The sequence below is a fragment of the Sinohyriopsis cumingii genome, chromosome 7, assembly GCF_028554795.1.
Source record: "Sinohyriopsis cumingii isolate HCF-2022 chromosome 7, ASM2855479v2, whole genome shotgun sequence".
NCBI classification, from domain to species: domain Eukaryota; kingdom Metazoa; phylum Mollusca; class Bivalvia; order Unionida; family Unionidae; genus Sinohyriopsis; species Sinohyriopsis cumingii.
This window is the reverse complement of record NC_142967.1, coordinates 63062622-63076816: the sequence shown is the minus strand read 5'-3', so window position 1 is coordinate 63076816 and position 14195 is coordinate 63062622.

The following is a 14195-nucleotide window of genomic DNA, read 5'->3' as shown; positions in this document are numbered from 1 at the left end:
GAATCAAATAAACATATTAATTAATGAATCAAGTATGTAATATATTTACATTCGTCTGCGTTGTGTAGTAATTCAATAAAGTCAGTGATAAGCAGAGTCAATTAATCCTTTTGACACGTATTTACAGTCATGATTTTGTTGCATTAAACTTGTGTTGTGGGCGGAGAAATTGTTTTACCGCATACCATTTATATATTTATTTAAATGGCACCCTCTTCCACATAATACAACTGCTTAGTTTTTTTCCGTGAGGGTTTGTAGCTTTACGTCAATAGTAAACTCAGGAATATTGAAGCGTAGTTGCAAACATTCCATATTTTCGCCCCTACCGTGGCATTTCTATAATATAATCCTTGATATAAATGAGAAAGAAAGTTAATTAGGTTTCACGTTTACTAATTTATTTACCTAGGAAATACCAGAAGGTATTTTATTATGAGTCGGGGCGAGTGACTACTTCTCCACATTGTATTGCAGACGGACACGGGCCTTCAGTCCGATTATTTGTCACCGATAGTTGAATGTTATCTCGCACTATCTCGTCAGATTTTGTGTATGTATACATTGTCTCGTGTTTGCGGGACTGTCGACGATATTTGGAATGGTATCCCGACAGGTGGAAAAGAATCCACCGGAAACTTGAGTTTAATTGCTGTTCAGGATAAGTGACCTCTCCTTGTGTAAATATTGATGACGAAATCTGCATGCTTATTGGGAAAGTTAAGGCAATTATTCATAATAATAATATTTGTGTCTATTGTAATAACATGCGTTTCAACGATGAAAGCTTTCGTCAATAAAAATCAATGACACGTGTTTGTTCGTATCAATAAATTCAACTCACGACCATAACAGTTACATATTTGTTGTGGTAAAAAATATTTTTATGCAAAGTATAAACGATTTTTTTCACAATGATATCATCAAAATTGTTGCATCCGTTAAATTTTATATATTTCATTTTGGCGCATATTCTCAGGGACGTCGTCCTGTGAAATTTTCACTGAGAGCAATTGTTTGATGAATAGGGAATTCTTTGGGATCGTTGGGCTATTACTCTTTGGGGGAATTTATGTCCTTATATGTTCGCATGAAAATGATTTACAATGATTTCTGAGTCGTTCGAATCTGAGAAAAATGGAGAATTTCTTTCATCCATTTAACTGCCATTTTATGGCAGTGCATCAATCTCTAGTCTTCTCTCATTCAGAAACGTAGTTGTTCCATACCAAGGGAAATCAATTGTGTATTGTAGTGTATTTGTTCTTTATTAAGACAGTCCCGGGAGGAAATCTTAATGGCCCGTCGTTTAATTTGTATTGTGAACATATACTAAAGTCTTTAAGCTGATGCCTCTCCTAATCAGCTATGATGTTTCCCAAAGCAATCGGTAAAGCATTGATAAATGAAATTGTAAAGTGGCAATTTATCTTCGTAAACTTTCTGACGTATTCAGTAGCACTCCAATCATATCCCAATTGATTAGACCTAAGTTCATCAAATTGAGGGTAATTTGGGGACTTTTGCACGTTATTCTCACCAATTCTCATTTTTTGTCTCGCGTTCTAATTCAGATACCCTAACCCACGACGATTTTGTTTCTGGTTTCTGTATCGGCCAATATATGTCACTCGTAAACGTTATTATCACACACACTGTGAGGGTCGCTGACAAGTTACATCGGTATTCAGGGACTAAGCGAGTCAGTGAAGTTAAACCTCACATTCGAGTGAATGATGAGTATTGGAAGTTTATATACATATATTTATATACACATATACACACACAAGGTCTTTCCTGATCTGTCCTAAGAAAATATATACGATTCAGATCTGTTCAGAGGCCCACATATCAGTTCATTTTCCTTATATTTAAATATTTTTAATTACTATCAAGAAGCCTTAACAAATCTCATGATGTACAGGGCATGATTGACATGCCTGTTGTTAACTTTTTCTTGTAACCTCCCATGCGTGTGTGTATATGAACGTATCACTCTCTTGTCCAGCAAAATGAAAAACCTTGTAAAAACTCAAGACATTACCAATGAAACTGTTGACAGTCACCGCGCAATCAGAAATAAAATCTTTGGAAGAAAGTGTAATGTTGTGTTGTCGCCAGCTGGAATCGCGGGGCGGAGTAATCCATTACGATCTAATCACTGTTGATAGATGTGGCGTGGCTTTCTGCCGCAGTTGACACGGGAGCGGATATAGGGCGGGATTAAGGCTTCATTACAGACTTGTTTCGCTATATATCTTCGTCAAAACGCGTATACAACGGTATCAACACACCAACGTCTACAGCTACACTCACCATTTCTGATAATGACGGAGTCGGTAACCGGAGAATGTTTCCTAAATCCTACATGACCCTTTTCATAACCGTCTGACACCGCTCCGATAAATTATCCTTTCTTTCAGAGACAGTTCAAGGGCGGGAAGAAAAGGATGGATCAGCCACCTTGTACGGAATCATTTTCTATTTCTTTAAACGCTAAACATTTGACAAAAAATAGATAAGTATCATTTTTGTATAATTTTAAAATGCAAAATAATACATGTTTACAATTTTATTTCTGCCTTAAAACATTGGCATGTATGTAATTATATTATGAATCATGGGGATAATATTTCCAAGAGAACTCACAAACTATAACACATAAATGTAGACATAACAACTACACAATATGGACCATAATTTAAAAAGAGAATGCGAGTCTATCATAAATATTTATTGCTGTTTTAATACAAAAAAAGAACCTAGAAGATAAGTAAAAAATTCGAAAACGAAACTATTGAATCTGAAGCCAATATTCCCTGCCATCCAAATGCTCTACAACATACGTCAAATACTCATTTACATAAAGAATTCCCAAAACTCATCTAACAAATATATTTTTAAACTGATGCGCACCTGCTAAAGTTTAGATAAATAGTTTTTGGATGAGGATTCTGATTTCGATCGTATATCTTTATAAAGTCGGTGCCACCTCTCTACACATCTAGCAGTATTAATTTATTGTTAACTTACAGATGCTTAAAACAAAGAACTCTACGACTGTTTTTGTGAAGGCAGTTCTTTTTGCCACTGGGCTCGTCAGACATTATACGAAAGATATCAAAACATATAGTGCATAATTACTGTACAAGACGTATGTTTTAACCAACATATTTGCCTATCAGATACCTAACGAAAAGCTATTGTTTTAAAAAATCTCATTTACCTTATATTACAGATAAGTAAATAGATAAGACCGCATTCTCCAACTTATACATCCTTGCGAAACGTTGATGATCACTATGAAAGGTACGGCACAACTGGCATATTACCAAGAATTCGCAGTCTCTTCTTCAGTCCATAATATTTGTCAGTCATCTTTTCTCTCCTTTTATTAAAAAAACGAATAGTGTAAGATTTTACCTTTAACTATCCTTCACATTAGCGAATAAAATCAAAACGCCGTAGGTCATAAAAGTTAGAAGTATATCATAACAACTGAATGTACATCTTAACATGTACTCAAATAGTCAAACAGCGAATCACCACGCTTGTATACTTTAAAGCACCGTTTGCATATAAATGAATTTAATCGTAGCTATGTCAGATATCGGTAATATCCAACAAAAGGATTATTAACTAATTAGTCTTAATGTTAGGCTTTTCATTCACGTTTGCTGAAACATTACTAAGGTTACGTTGCAAAATATAAACAGTATGTTTGTGAACTGGTATCATGAAACATTCTCTCTCGCTTAACAAAGGGAAAGGACATTTTATGTTGTAGTCTGTTATTTCTTGATGTATTTTCAGGCCGCCAGGAAGACAATGCGTGACATTTTCTCTGATATTAAAGTGTAATAGGTTATAGGTGTTCTATTTTTTTTTTAAAGACAAATCCAGATCTGTAAAGGTTTCATCAATAAGTGACTGTAACTTAAATTCCAAAAAGTGTCATGTGCCTGACTAAATCTCATAGTTCTCTTACAAATGTGATCGCCATTTGAAACACATGTAATAATAAAAATGATGTAGAGGTTTCCAACTCTTTATTCTAAATCATCAAATCGTGTGCCTAGGTTAGAATGTTTGTGTGTACATGTGTGCGTATGTCCAAAATTATAAACATGAAAATACATGTATAAACGAGCGTTTACAGTGCAGTACAATGCCATAATAGGTTTTCGTCTTCAGTTGCATGTTTCTTGAATGTTTCTTTGAGTGTCAAATGGAATGTTACTATAAATATGGTGTCCTCATTAAATATTATTATTATTATTATTATTAAGTCAGATAACAAACGCACTTCAATCCATTTAGCTGTATCTCGAAAAATACCAACAGGAGATCCGCTCCGATAAATCATCTTTATTTTCAGAGACACCTCAAGGGCACGAAGGTAAGGATGGATTAGCCAGCTTGCGTGTAATTACGTTCTATTAAACGATGACCATTTGGAACAAATGGGCATTTTGTATACTTTCAAGATGCAAAATAGCACATGTTTAGCATTTTATTTAAACTTGACAACATTGATATATATTTATTCATATTACGAATCCAACTTTCCTTGAGATCTCAATGCCTATAACATATACATGTTGACATTGCAACAAATACACAATACGGACCACCATTGAAAAGAGAATAAGAATCTATCTTAAATATTAATAGCTGTTTTAAAAAAGCCAGAGAAGATAACCCATACAATTTGAATACGAAATTATCGAATCTGAAGCCAATATTCCCTGGCAACAAAATTCTCTAAAACATACGGAAAATACTATTTTACATAAAGAATTACAATAAGCATTTAATAAATATCTTTTAAAGGGACACACACCTGACAAAATTATGATATAGATTTTTGGATGAGGATTTTGACTTCGACTGGATAAAGTTGTTGTTGCTGGTGCCGGTGTTGTCATTTCCTTCCACATTTTTTAAATTTCTACAGGATGGAAGTGATGATCTTTATCATTCTTTATTTATTTCATCAATATTATTATTATTATTATTATTATTATTATTAGTAGTAGTAGTAGTAGTAGTAGTAGTGTTGTTATTGTTCTTGTCGTTATTATTGATGTTCATGACCAATATACGTCAATTCCATAGGTGTAATTCTCGAGAAAGAAAAAACAGCAGGAGTTGCGTTGCTAATTTACGATATGTTTAATACACAGCTGATGATATTTTCGTTCACGGAATAAAATAATAATAACGAAGTTGTGATTTTGAATTAGAATTTCCTGATTTGCTTATATATACTACGTCTGTTTCACAATATCATTCGAAAGGAATGCAGCTTTAAAAAAATGTGTTATTACTTTGTTTTTATTTATCTCATTATCTTTTTTGTATGTGGTAATAGAAACAGCGGAAGACACAACTATTTCCATCATAAATGAAAAATTTTGAGAGAAATATACATCAAACCTGTAAATAAACTAAACCCTGTCTAGATCATGTTATTGTTATATTTCAGTACCTTTAAGTGACTAACAGGTTTTGTGTGTCTGGAGATCACTCTTTTGTCCAATTCCCCACACAAAAAAATAAAAAAAATAAAAAAAAAAAAACAAAAAAAACAGGTCAAGGATGTCACGGAAAAATGACTTACGACTTTATTCGTTACCTCTCTACAATCGGGTGCTTTATGTGAAATCTTCTCTCGTAAGATAATATACTATTCAAATGAAGCCTACAGTTCGGACGTATCCGAGTATCACGTTAGATATTTCATACATCCAGAATTGTCTGTTCCGTTGCTAAAACAATAAATAAGAGTTGGCACTATGTTAAATAGACGGTTTTTTAATTGGAATATGATTGCGCCAGAAACACATTAGTGGTCTATTTAAATAAGGAGGAGCAGTTCCGTTCCCCAGATTCGGAGATCACTCCGCTCTTACGCCATCTGCAATAAACAACACGTCAGGGAATGATGGAGAGCTGGGCAAGCTTGGACCACTGACATTCGTGTTTCATGTTTACGGGCTTCTGTGAAGTTCATAATTAATTTTGTTACCCATTGATCTTTATTGAAACTATCTTAACGACAACGATCTACACAAAGAAGACATAACCTATTGTCGGGATATTTAAAGTTAAATGACGCAAAGCTAAGCGTGTTCTAAAGCCTTACGACGCGTATCCGAATTTCCCTTAATTTGAAAATTAAGTGATCGAGAAAGGAAACCAACACTTCATTTTGCGTTGTCTTTGTATATACACGCATGAATTACTTACAATGTCAACCTGAGTTTGGAATAGTCACAAAAGCTACCAACACAAAACTCTCCAACGATTTCGATTCTGCCGGACACTCTGTTCTGTCCCTCGAAATGGTGCCGATTCGGCTAAATTACAGATGGACAGACAATAACATGGCTATACAGCAAGCTATAGGATACTGCAGATGCGAACACATGGCGAATTTGGATTAAACAACGACAAAAACTCAAGTCCAACAGTGCTGTTTAACATACCTTGCGTCAGAATCCTTCCTGTCAGTTTGATCAGACACACTCTCCACTAATGACATGCATTTGTTGTTGTTGTTATCGCTATTATTATTATTATTATTATTATTATAATTATTACTGGTAGGAGCGATGGCGGTAGTAGTAGCAGTATAGTTGTAGTAGTATTATTACGTTTCTCCAACACCTTCCCTTGTAATTTAAAAATGTTCATATCTTTTCTCGAAGTGGCAATTATACCTGAGATGTAAAGTGAAAAACGAAACAAAATTCACCGCTATATATGGGGTACATTAAAATGGAGTATCTAACTCACTCCAAACACTACTCTCACAGCTTGCATCAAAACTTATCCCCCTTTTCCATTGCTAATTGATCTGATTCTAGACATAAAGCCTTTTTTTATTATTTTGTTCTCTGGTTTAGAGTTTAGACTTCTTCATTATTCTGAATATTTTTTTCTTGTTGTGCCAAATTGTATGTATGTATGTATGTATGTATGTATGTATGTATGTATGCATGTATCTATTTATGTATGTATGTATGTATGTATGTATGTATGTATGTATGTATGTATGTGGGTAGTGTTAGATTTTTGAACGTAGTTTTAAACAAAATTCAGTCATACCCCTACCATTTCTGCAGCTTGGCAGTTTATAGTAATGTCTAGCACTAGGGTATCATGCTGTAGACATGTAACATCATGTTCCACCCAGTCACATTATCCTGAAACCAGGCCGACCAGTCCTAGACTCCTAACACTAGCCTCTTAATGCCGAACGCCAAGCGAGGCAGCTGCTAGTACCACTTGTATAAGTATTTTCTATGACTCGGTCGGAATTCGAACCAACGACCTGCCGCATCAAGGGCAGACGCTCTATCCACGTAGGCCACATGAACGATATATATATATATATATATATATATATATATATATATATATATATATATATATATATATATATATATATATATATATATATATATATATATATATATATATATATATATATATATATATATACATACATACATACATACATACATACATACATACATACATACATGCGTGTTTGCGTGTGTTTACCGGGCAAATATACAGATATTGATGATTTGAACACGGGAAATAATCGTTGGAAGAAACAAATTGTTGTTGTTACTTTGTCTCTTTGGTAACGTTTCTTATATGTTTTCTCTTTCTCCCATTTTGCTTTGGTGCTGGTGAATGTGCCACAAATACATCGGATTTGTCTGACATTTTGACAGGCACCTCTTCTAAACTGTACAACCGCCACCAAAAGCCTCGTTGTGGATCTCACTGTTGAACGGAGGTCATTTCCTCGCCATTTGTCTCCTCTTTGACATGACATCGCTTGACGAGGCAGAGAAGAAAGAGGTGAGCGAATTTCGGCACCTGGAAACCATTTAGAGCTATAAAACTATGTTGTTTTCAAGAGCCAAGCGTGATAGGAATTGACTTTCCTAAAATATTATGTCTCTTTCGGCCATTTACTGAACAATTATTCGTGCTTTTCTCGGTCTTTAAAGACCCGAGTTAGGTAGATGATTTGAGCTTATGAGCTGAGGATGAATTTTGATGACGGCTGGAGGATAATCGTTTCCGCTACATCTATCAAATTTAAAGGTCTATGGATTTATTTCAACAATAAATAAGAACTGATTGACTCAGACGCTGGGGCTATAATATTGATATAGTTGCTTGCCCTGTATTGCCTGTTTCGTTTCAATTTTATTGTCGTATTTTCTTAGTCGTCCCACATCTCGTAGCTGCAGTATTTGAATCACAATGCCTTTAGAATGAGTCCGTGTTCATATCTGAAGATTTTCTCATAAATTTTAAGTAATTGCCACAATTTCCTCGGCATCTCCTCTGTATTATTAGTTCATCCGCCATAACGCCAGCTGACGCAGAAAATGTGTCGCTCGAAAAGTGGATAGAAAAACTGGGCTGCATTGTGATTTTCGATTCCCTGATGTTTCATTTATAGACTTTTGTATGGCTAACATTATGGGTTATGCTGTAAACCGTTCTATACATCCCTGTAGGTAAATTGTTGCAGTGTGTGAAGCAAACATTGGCTTAGAGGTGTATAGACTCCCAGGACGTAAATGGCTGCACCATTTAAATGAAGTTAATCGATATGTTTTCGTCCAGTTTCATTACTAAAAGAATTGCCACAAAAGCTACAACTTTTTCTGCAATTTATTTTCTGCCAAAAATATTTGTAATGTAACAAGCCATCCTTTAAAACTTTCGTTAGCATTAAACGGTATATCTTGCGACACGTTGCACCTTTTCCGACAGACCTCATTTGTTTTGTTATTAATTATTTATTATCAGAAAAGACATCTTTTCTTTATTTTCCAAGAAAGTAAAATCACCATGAAGACGAAAAAAGTGTTTCAGCGTTGTTGAAACGTTTTAAACATGGTTTAGATTTAGTCTTTCATGAACTGCAACATATATTATATACGACTCCACATTATGACACATCACCCAGTCCATTGCAAACAATCTAGTGTGGTAAAGAATTTGGAATGTCATTCTATCAGCTATCTCTCCCGTAGACAGTGTTCCAGGAAGAGTATCATTGTCAACACATCTGTAAATGGATGGAAGCTCCCTTGTACGCAATCACGTAGGTATGTCATTCACTAGTATCACAACATTCTGATCTCTGTCCATTTATTTTATGAATCACATTGCATTACGAGAACAACGGAGTCGGTTTATTTTATATAGAGATATTCTATGAATGGACCCTCTCTGAATGAAATATCAGACAGTGGTGTATCTCTCAGGGCGTAATGGTTTATTGACCACGAATATTTAAGTCTTCTGACAAATAAGTATAGGATAATGTTGTCTGTGTTGTCGTTGTTGCCATCTGAGTCTTGTTGACTTGCATACCATATCCAAATGAGAAAGAGCATTTGCAATCCAGAACAATTAATGCTTTAAAAATTAAATGGCTCTGCAATAGACAAAGAAGAAAAAATGACACACTCAATCACACCTTAGAAATTTAAAATCTTCAACGTAGATATCTTGAAATACGATATATCGTCATTTCTACTTTCCTGCAAGAATAATGAATATTTGTATGCATAGACATTTGCTTACGAAAATCTTTGATCTTTATAAATTTGTATTTGGTATTCGCCAGAAACAAACACTGCAACTGAATAATTCCACAGGTTTTGGGCAATAGCTTCTTTGGTTGTTGTCTTGTATTGGGCTCTAAATATCGGCACATTTGTAAAGTTTTCATTTTATTTTCGCAAATAATTTAAAATTCTCAGCAAATATGATTATATATGGTGAGGCCAAAAGCACGAGATATGACTGAAGTATTGTTAGACTATGGTTATTTCCTACGTGCTAGTGGAATGCCAATGCATTATAAATTCTGCTTGACAGAAACAAATCCTGTGTTCGAGTTACACTCTGATTAAGAACTATAACATCAATTTCTCGACACTCTTATGTCGGATTGCATATTTTTGTTGTTTTTTTTTTTTTTTGCTTTTTTGTTGTGACAAGGGTTATTCAGTAGAATGATAAATTTTCATGCAAACATTTTTTAGAAATCCTTGACATTGTTAATTCACACTACAAAATTGATACATATTGAATTCACATTACAATACTAATACATATTAAATTCACATTAAAACAGTGACACATATTAAATTAATATGACAACATTGATACATACTGAATTCACATTTGAATATTGATACATATAAAATTCACATTACTGATGCATATTAAATTCACATTATAATATTGATACATATTGAAAAAACATTACAACATTGATACATATTAAATGCATATTACAACGTTGATAAATATTGAATTCACATTTGAATATTGATTATATAGAATTCACATTACAATACTGATCCATATTAAATTCACATTACAACATTGATACATACTGAATTCACATTACAACATAGATACATATAAAATTCACATAACAATAAAGATACATATTAAAGTCACATTATAATATGGGTACTTATTAAATCACATCACAACATTGATAGATATTAACTTCTACTTTGAATGAGATTTGTTAGTTACAGCAGATGAATTTATACCTGACACATCTCATCATGTTATAAAAAAGCACTGATTATACTCGCTTATAAATCGGGTCCAACCGTAAACAACACAGACCTTGATCTATCGTCGAATTAATGCGCCGGGTCTATGATGTTTGTTCTACTGATATGTCCTAACCAACTCTACAGACTCGCTGGCAGATCTGGGTCTATGCAGTTTGCAATTGAATTTGCCTTATAAGTTGGTACATACGGTAATATACATAGCAGGTCCATCAAGGGGCTCTTTTGAAAATGAATTCGCCGCTCCGTTCGGAATATCCCAAGGAATATACCTTCCAAATGGACACAGTCAAGAAGTTTTTACAAAATATGGTGGATATTTCAACATGTAGGGTTTAGTCTTTCTAAATCTAAACGTTATGATGAAATGTATGTACCTACTTATAGAAAAATGTTCACATATGTAACTGTTTCCCAGTATAGTCATCATCATCATTATCATCATCATCATCCAACCTTTAATCCAAGATGTCGTTGGGGCACATCAGGTTACTTTACAACCGATTCCCTCCATTTTTCCCTTTTCTCTACTGCCCTTTGGGAATCTCCAAATCCCATGCCTGTCCACTTCTTAATGTTGTCTTCCCACCTCCTTTTCTGTCTGCCACTTCTGCACCCTCGCACTGTGCCTTGCAAAATTGTTTTTTTCCGCTCCAGATGACCCTGAGACATGACCATACCACTTCAGTTTACGCTTTTTCTTTTCTACAGTGGTCAAGAGGTCTTCATGGGATCCGATGGCTCGTTGGATCCTATTGTGGACTTCTTCGTTGGTTACATGGTCAATGTTTGAGATGTTCAGGATCTTGCAGTAGCATCTCATTTCAGAGGTTTGAAACCTTCTTTGTAGATCTGGTATGAGTGTCCGTGTTTCACAAGCATTTTAGAACCAAACGAAATGTTGGTCTCTTTCCATATTGGTCTCAGATTTGTTATTACTGCTGTTGTATGGGCAATCCTGCAAAGTAGTTCTGATTCTGTCCACTGATCTTTATTTCTGCAATGATGCCGTTGGTGTTGTTTGTCATCAGTTTGTTTTTTTCGGCGCTAGTCTCCATACCGTTTGCTGTGGAGGTTGTGTCAAGGCTCTCAACCAAATCAGTCAGTTCTTTTTCCTCTCCTGCTAAAGTCACACCAGGATTAAAATATAGTCACACATATTCATTCATTTTAAATATGTATGAATGAGTGTGCGAGGATTCCTCAGTATGTGTGTGATTAGTTTTGTTACTTTTCACAAAACCAATTACAAAAAATGAGGACCACATGATAGATGTGTCATTTATGACTAAATGTGTTATCCTCGTTAAAGAAAGTCGGTTATGATTATTATTATTATTATTATTATTATTATTATTAGAGAAACTGAATAGTCTGGTGTTATTCTTTATCCACTGATTATCGAATGAGATCCCATTTCACACTAAAATTCCGTTTTGGGACAATGTGGGTTGTTTTAGTCACTACAAATAATAAGAAAATTCCTAATGACATCGTTTTAGTCCTGTACAGGTTTGACGTCAGGGGCCCCGAGTGGCCGAGTGGTCTAAAGCGATCATCGTTCCGGATCACTGCCATCTTATGTGTCTGCGTGGGTTCGAGTCTTGCCGGTAGATTCTCGTGGGTCAGTGGTTCTTTCCGGGATTTTCCCGGGTTCTTCCTCCACCATTAATACTGGCCGCCACGTATAGCCTATCTTGTGCTGAAAAATCGCGTTGAACCCTATAACAACAATAACAACAATAACAACAACAGGTTTGACGTCAGGTTACTCTATCAAAATAACCAGGCATGTAATTGACTAATCGGATGCTTGTTTACAGGTATGTTCACTTAGGTCAGTTGATCCTGGACTTATAGGACAGCCCTGTCTATACACGTGTGTGTGTGTGTGTGTGATTTTTAACGTAGCTTTAACTATTTTCAGTCATATCGCTACGATGTCTGCCGTGTAGCAGTTTATAGTGATGTCCAGCACTGGGGCATCATACCGCAGACATGTAGCATGATATCTCACCCAGTCAAATTATCCTGACACCAGGCCGACCAGTCCTAACACGAACCTCTTAATGCTGAGCGCCAAGCGAGGCAGCTGTTAGTACCATTATTGTAAGTCTTTGGTATAACTCGGCTGGGGATCGAATACATAAACTCCCGCTTCCGAGGCGGACGCTCTAACCACTAGGCCACCGGAGCTGTGTCTATACACGTATTTTTGTGGGTGAGACAAAGTTATGTTAACTAAGAAACAATGAAACATTTAATGGAAGAAGTGATTATTCCGAGCTACATAGTTATGAACTCTTTAAAGACAAATTTCACTCTGTTAAAATTATATTTCACTATTTTGCATGTAAATATTTAAAATATTTAATAGGAACCTTACTATGATTAATTGCATCCAAAGTATAATTAAATACTATTAGTGTGCATCTTCTTTGCTAAAATGATTGTACCGTGAACAAGATGTTTTACGAGTATCTGAGTGACTATGTAATACATTCTGTATTTACTCGATACGAGTCTCTGCGGGACTATGTGATACATTCTGTATTTACTCAGCACGAGTCTCTGCGGAACTATGTAATACATTCTGTATTTATTCAGTACGAGTATCTGCTGGACTATGCAATACATTCTGTATTTATTCAGTACGAGTATATGTGGGACTATGTAATGCATTCTGTATTTACTCAGTACGAGTCTCTGCGGGACTATGTAATACATTCTGTATTTACTCAGTACGAGTCTCTCCTGAACTATGTAATACAATCTGTATTTATTCAGTACGAGTATCTGCGGGACTATGTAATACATTCTGTATTTATTCAGTACGAGTCTCTCCTGAACTATGTAATACATTCTGTATTTATTCAGTACGAGTATATGCGGGACTATGTAATACATTCTGTATTTACTCCGAACTAATCCTTCCTCGTCAGCAATTTCTAGAAGGAATCTAGTGTACGTAACCGTATTAAGTGACACACATTAGTGGTTTCACGTTGAATTACAATCATAGACCTTCTCTCTCTCTCTCTCTCTCTCCAGAAAAGTGCAGTATTTCATAATGGATTAAAGACATGACGGACCTGCACTGACTGTCATGTTACCTCTTGGTTGCTGAGGTGGACATATGTGACTTGCTTTCAGCAACATCCATCATTTTGGCGCAATGCTGTGGCAAGGAGTTCGATTTGGGGATTAGTGATGACACCAGACTCAAAAACATGGCGGGCAGATGGGAGATAGATTAGGGAATCATTACTCGGATGACAAAACGATGGCGAGGCCAACCAGATGTTTCCAAGACAGCCAGGTAACGACAGGATGGGAAAGAAAAGTGATTATTTTTAGATGAAACGTTTACCCCATTTGATAAACGATAATAATTTCAACGTAGTCCATCATGCAAACAGATGTGTCCAAAATACATGCAGAAAACACTAGCATGCACACAGGAAGCGGGATATAATACTTTTAGAAGTACACGGAGATTAACAGTGACGGTTTCTGACACTGTTCTCGCAGGATGACTCAGTATAAATCAAT